This window comes from Megascapheus bottae, chromosome 19 (genome assembly GCF_031878675.1).
Source record: "Megascapheus bottae isolate mThoBot1 chromosome 19, mThoBot2.hap1, whole genome shotgun sequence".
Taxonomy (NCBI): Eukaryota; Metazoa; Chordata; class Mammalia; order Rodentia; family Geomyidae; genus Megascapheus; species Megascapheus bottae.
In genome coordinates this window covers 46,999,232-47,005,503 of record NC_143527.1, presented here as the reverse complement: position 1 = coordinate 47,005,503, position 6,272 = coordinate 46,999,232, and positions in this window count along the sequence as shown.

The following is a 6,272-nucleotide window of genomic DNA, read 5'->3' as shown; positions in this document are numbered from 1 at the left end:
AGGGGAAGCTAACTTCCCATCACTCACAAAATCTGAGTTCCTAAGAGGTCTTAAGCTGATATGAAGGAAGGCTTAGTTTTGCCCATGGTTTTGGTGGTTTGTCTCATCAACAATGGCGCCTGGTGCTTTAGTGAGTCAGAACATTGTGCTGTGAGTACATGGGAGGGAGTTTGTCACTAAATGGTGGCCAGGAAATGAACAAAAAGAAACCAAGGAGTGGCCTGGGTCTAAATATCCCCTATAGACCACACCTCCAATGACCTAACTTCCTTCCACTAAGGCCCTCCTTCTAATAGCACCGAATACTTCCCAATAGCACCAAGCTGGGGGCCAAAGCTTTTAAGGCATGAATCTTTTGGGGGACATTTATGATCTAAACTATGACAACTACCCTCTCCACCCACTTATATTACACTGTATTATTAGTAGACCCGTTTTACTAAAAAAAAAAAAAAAGAATGAAAGAAAGAAAGAAAAAAGACCAAGTATTGGTGACTCATGTTTGTAATCCTAGTAAATCAGGAGGATGAAATCTGAGGATTTCAGTGGTTCAAAGCCAACCTGATCAGGGAAGTCTGTGAGATTCTTATCTCTAATTAGTCATAACAACAACAACAAAAGCCAGGAGTGGATCTGGGGCTCAAGATCAAGTCTCAGAATGAGCACAGAAAGAGAGGAGAGAGAAGGAGAGGGGGGATGGAGAGAAGGAAGGAAGAAGGGAGGGAGGGCAGGAAGGAAGGAAGGAAGGAGGGAAGGAAGGAAGGAAGGAAGGAAGGAAGGAAGGAAGGAAGGAAGGAAGGAAGGAAGGGTAAGGGAGTAAGAGAAAGGGAGAAGGAGCGGGAGGAAATAAGGAGGAAGGGAGGGAAAGAGGGGGAAAGGAAGGGAGGGAAGGAGGGTGAGATGAGAAGAAAGGAAGAAGAAACTGGAAATACTGAACATAATGAGAAAAGCTTTAAAAGGGCAGAAGTCACCAGGCACCAATGGCTCATGCCTGTAATCCTCAGAAGGTTGAGATCCAAGGTTCGTGGTTCAAATCCAGCTTGGGCACTAAAGTCCATGCCACTCCTATCTCCAATTAACCAGCCAGAAAACCAGAAGTGGTGCTGTGGGTCAAGTGGTAGAGTGCCAGCCTTGAGTTGAAGAGCTCAGGGATAGCACTGAGGCTGAGTTCAAGACCCCTGAGTGACCATAAAAAGAAGCAGAAGTAGGAAGATCTCAGCCCAAAGTTAGCATGGTACCCAATGTGGAAAACAAACTGAACACAAAAGAGCTAAGAGTATGGTTCATGTGGTAATGCATGTGCTTAACAACTGAGAGGCCCTGGGTTCAATTTCCAGCACTGCAAGAAATACAAAAAGAAATAAACGCCCAAAGAAGCAAAATGTCCTTGTAAGAAATACAAGTGAGTGCTCAGAGTGAGACTCACTCAAGTACTGTCTTTCCAATATTTCCCTGCTCTGCTCTCTCAAAATGCAGACATTTGGCATATAGATATCACTTAGAACAAGGCCAAGCAAAGTATTTGTTACTGTCTTCCTGTAATTTATATCCTTAACTGAAGATCCCTAGTTCAGTCAATGGACAATTGTAGAAACTGACAGTTTCTCTTTGGTTTGAAAGACTGTTGGCAGGGAGGCCAGGGAAGGCCAGAGGGAATACAAGTAATAAAGTCACGAATCCAAATGCAAAATACGTGGCTCAGAGTAAGGTTCTTTCCCAGAGGACAGAAATATATTTACATTATGAAATAAGCTGGAACCCAATGGGAACCCTTGTTATTATTAGATTTCCTCTGGAGAAGGATTTATAAATGAAAACACAACTTGCTATTTTAGTATTTTGTTTTTCAGGGAAGAAAAAAAAAACCCTTTGCAAAAACAAATGTGAAAGGAAAAACGGATCCATTTCAATCAATTGTTTATTTTCTTATTTGTCAGGCTAAAACTGTCTTCTTTCATCTCTGATATTTTTGGGGACCTGGAGACAAGAGGGCTTTTAGGTTTGTTTTTCCTTTCCTTTTCTCTCTCTCTTTTTTTTCCTTCCTCCAAATCTGAATGGTTTCCCCTTTCCTTTATGGGTAATGCTAAATCATTGCCTAGAACTGCAATGCGGGGCCCACTATGACTGTGGGCTTAGAGCGCCACCCAGCATTCACATAGGAAAAGACAGGAGAGAGCGGTAAAGCTTCGTTTGTGAATGCCTGCCATCTGTGGCCTTCTGTGGCTGTCTTTGGCCATCTGTGGACACCTGTGCCCATCTCTGGCCTTACTAAATCACAGTGATGACTTTCTTTCTATAAAGCCACCCACACACAGCTCCAGCTTCTGCTTTTCTTTTGAAGGAAGCATTTTTATCTCTTCAGGCACCCAGGACCTTGAAGAAAAGGACTCTGATGTTGTTTTTGCAGCCCTGATATATATATACATATGTGTGTGTGTGTGTGTGTGTGTGTGTGTGTGTGTGTGTGTGTGTATTTGCCAGTTTTCGGACTTGAACTCAGGGCCTGGGCACTGTCCTTGGGCTTTCTCAAGGCTAGAGCTCTACCACATTTTCTATGTATGTGGTACCATGGTACCGAGGAATCAAACCCGAGTCTTTGCGCATGCTAGGCAAGCACTCTACCACTAGGCCAAACTCCTGGTCCAGCCCTGTTACATTTTGATGGCCTTGAAAACTTCATGCCTGGGTAAATTTTCTATTATTTGATAGATTATGAGTGTTCTTTAAGCTTCTTACTTAACATTAATTTAATTTGAATTTAACCATGGGAGGAAAGTTGTAAGAGATTGATTCCAAGATATTTTTTTTTGCCAGTCCTGGGGCTTGAACTCAGGGCCTGAGCACTGTCCTTGGACTTTCTCAAGGCTAGAGCTCTACCGCTTGAGCCTCAGCACCACTTCCGGCTTTTTTTTTCTATGCATGTGGTACCTAGGAATCGAACCCGGGTCTTGGTGCATGCTAGGCAAGCACTGTACCACTAGGCTAAAGTCCCGGCCCCTTCAAGAGATTTTAAAACAAGTTCAAGCTCTGCATTTTTTAGGTAGGAAATGCATGTTCCCTGCAATACGCCTCCTGGGAAGGCCCAGGTACTTGCTGCGGGTTTCAAGAGCTAGCTTAGGTTCTCCCTCCCTCCAGATCTTTAATAAGAAGGCTGGTAAGGAAGCTGCTGTTTCCCTCATGTGCTGTCAATCTCCTCAGTGCCTGCGCCATGTCTGTCAAAGCAAGAGTTCTGTCCAACGTTCAGCGTATACTGTCAGCCTGAAAATCCTTTCTGAGCAAGAGTGGAAACTCCACCCATGCCACGTAAGGAGTCTTGCTGTGGTAGGCACAAAATGATACCCTGTACATAAGAGCTGCTTCGCACACGTCTTATGGAGAACATGAAAACTCCAGATAGACCCAGTTCATAGCTACTTATTTCCAACAATGTCAAAGGGTGCAATATTTGAGGAATTTATATGTGTGTGTGTGTGTGTGTGTGTGTGTGTGTGTGTGTGTGTACTGAGACTTGAACTCAGGACGCAAGCACTGTCCCTTAGCTTTTTCTCTCAAGGCTGACTCTCTACCATTTGAACTATACCTCCACTTCTGGCATTGTTTTGGTGGTTACATGAAGGTAAGCCCCACAGACTTCCCTGCCTGGGCTAGCTTTCAACCTCAAGCCCCAGATCTCAGCCTCCTGAGTAGCTGGAGCTACCAACATGAGCCACCCAGCCCCAGATAATTTGGAAGATGGTCCCTCTGAAATGTTTTTAATGAAGTTAGGCATAAGTAACAGTTTGCTACTTAAATTCGGAAGAATTTGCATTTGCAGAAATGTAATCACATAAATAGTTTATTTGAAAAAAGCTGAAGAATTACCAGTAGGTGGAAGTCCTCTAACAGACATGTTTATGGGATGCATTTCTGCAAAGCAGACATATATGGGGGAAAACCAGATTATCTACACATAGTCTACTAAAAATGTCAGGATCGGTGAACTGAACCAAACCAGGAAACTAGATTTCTCCACTATTCAAAGATATTTAGCAAAGTAAGTTCAGCTGGGTGCTGGTAGCACACGTCTGTAATCCTAGCTACTCATGAGGCTGAGATCTGAGGACTGCTGTTCAAAGCCAACCCAGGCACGACAGTCCATGTCACTCTTATTTCCAGTTAACCACCAGAAAACTGAAGTGGTGCTGTGGCTCAAGTGGTAGAGCACTAATCTTGAGCTGAAGAGATTAGGGACAGCACCTAGGCCCAGAGTTTGACCTTCATGACCGACAATATAAATATGTGAAATTATAAACATATATTATAAATTATTATATATGTATAATTATATATAACATATATTATATATTACGAATATATATTTATATATATAGTCATCAAAACCTAATTGGGTTCCTAAGGTAGATGTGGAACAGATCTATGTGATTAAACACTTTCAATAGTTTTTAGCTTTACTGTGCAAAGGCATAGATGCTTAGCTTTGTGAACAAACTAGGGAAAGAAAGCACTTGAGAGTAGACGGTACAGCTGTGAAAATGAAATATTGCCATTAGCTTAATGACTCAGTCATTCTAAGCTGTCAGCATTGCTAGGTATTTAGAGCCTGGAGAGGTCAAGATATGTGCAAGTGGTGCCACCGTGTGTTTACTTGGGAGAACTGCAAGATGGCTCCCATAGAGAGCAGAGGAAAGTGGTTTTAGCTAAGAGGGTGGAGTTTCTGAGTAACTCCTCTTGGGGGTTTGACTAGTGTGCCTGGGCTTCCCAGGTATGGGAAGACATATGCCTGTCATCTGATCCTCTTTGCTTTTCCCTGTTTAACCGTGATATGGTGAGTGGCCACTATCTAAATCGTTAGGAGCCAGGATGCCATAGATTTCTGATTCTGCCTTCTCTGAGGAAGTAGCCCAGAGTACACTGCCTTGTACACATTTATGTTGACTTTAGTTCCTGATGGTTCTATTTGTGGTTGCTTGACCTCTTGACTTGGAGAAGGACATCGTGGTGCAGAAGGGTGTGTGGAGAAGGGGACTGTTCTCTTCGACAGGAGGAAGAAAGCAAGCAAGGCACACCCCAATGGTGTATTTCCTCCCCAAGGCCTTGACTTCTAGCTTCCAGACCTCCCCAAAGCGCGCCATCTGCTGGGGCTAAGCATTCAACACATGAGCCTGCGGGAGGCATTTCAGTATATCAATGTCAAGATAGTGGTGTATTTAAATGGGGGTGGGGAATAGATAGAATAATATTGCCAAGGCACTAGCAACTCAGCAAGCTTGAATAATTCGTGAGCTCTTAGGTTCTTCCATTTAAGATGTGTGGGTCAGAATGAGAAAGAAAGAGATTATTAGTGTCCCCAGAATCTGCTAAAATGAGTCTTCCTGTAACGCCTTGGGTGTCCACTCAACCAATGAAAAGTCAGGGCGGGACATGCATGAGCTATCAAAAAAAAAAAAAAAATCGGCCAAGGCCTTGTGGTAGAGTGCTTGCCTAGCATGCACGAAGACCTGGGTTTGATTTCTTGGTACTGCATACATAGAAAAAGCCAGAAGTGGTGCTGTGACTCTAGTCTTGAGAAAGCCCAAGGACAGTGCCCAGACCCTGAGTTCAAGCCCCAGGATTGACCAAGGGAGGAGAATTATACTATAAAATCTGCCCTCTGAGAGGACTCCACTGAGCTAATCTCTGGGCTCTTCTCTTGGAACTTTCTTTCATAGCTTTCCTTTCATTTTCAAATCAACGTATTCGGTTGAATGTAAACAGGTCCGTTTTTCAAGTAAACATACTGTTTACTTGAATGACCGAGGCTTTTTTATCTCTCTGACCATTCTGCTGAGGAAGGTGGGCCCAACATTTTGCTTAGTGACAGAGACAAAGGCCAGAGGAAGGGAAGTAGGCTGTACACACAAGGAACCTGGAGACTCAAGTGCAAAGCCCTGAGAGAGAGAGGCATGCCATGGCTAGCCCTGTTGGCTAGCAAGCTCCACCTCCAGTCTCATTTACCCACTGAGGTGGAGCCCATTAGTCCTATGGAAATAAGCTTGACACTTGGAGATGCATGCTTTTATTGATACAGGATATGGTAAGTTTTTAAGGGAGGAAAGGATTGGCCAGAGGCATCTCCTTTGGGCCAGTGAGGGCTGGTAGTGGTGCAAAAAAAGATTAAGATTAAGCCCAGGGGCCCCATGGGTTGAAGACACAAAGATACATCACAATTTTTCTGAGTCCGCAGTGCTTGGACAAACTGCATAGCTCCATGGACCACCATAGGTCCCACTTTC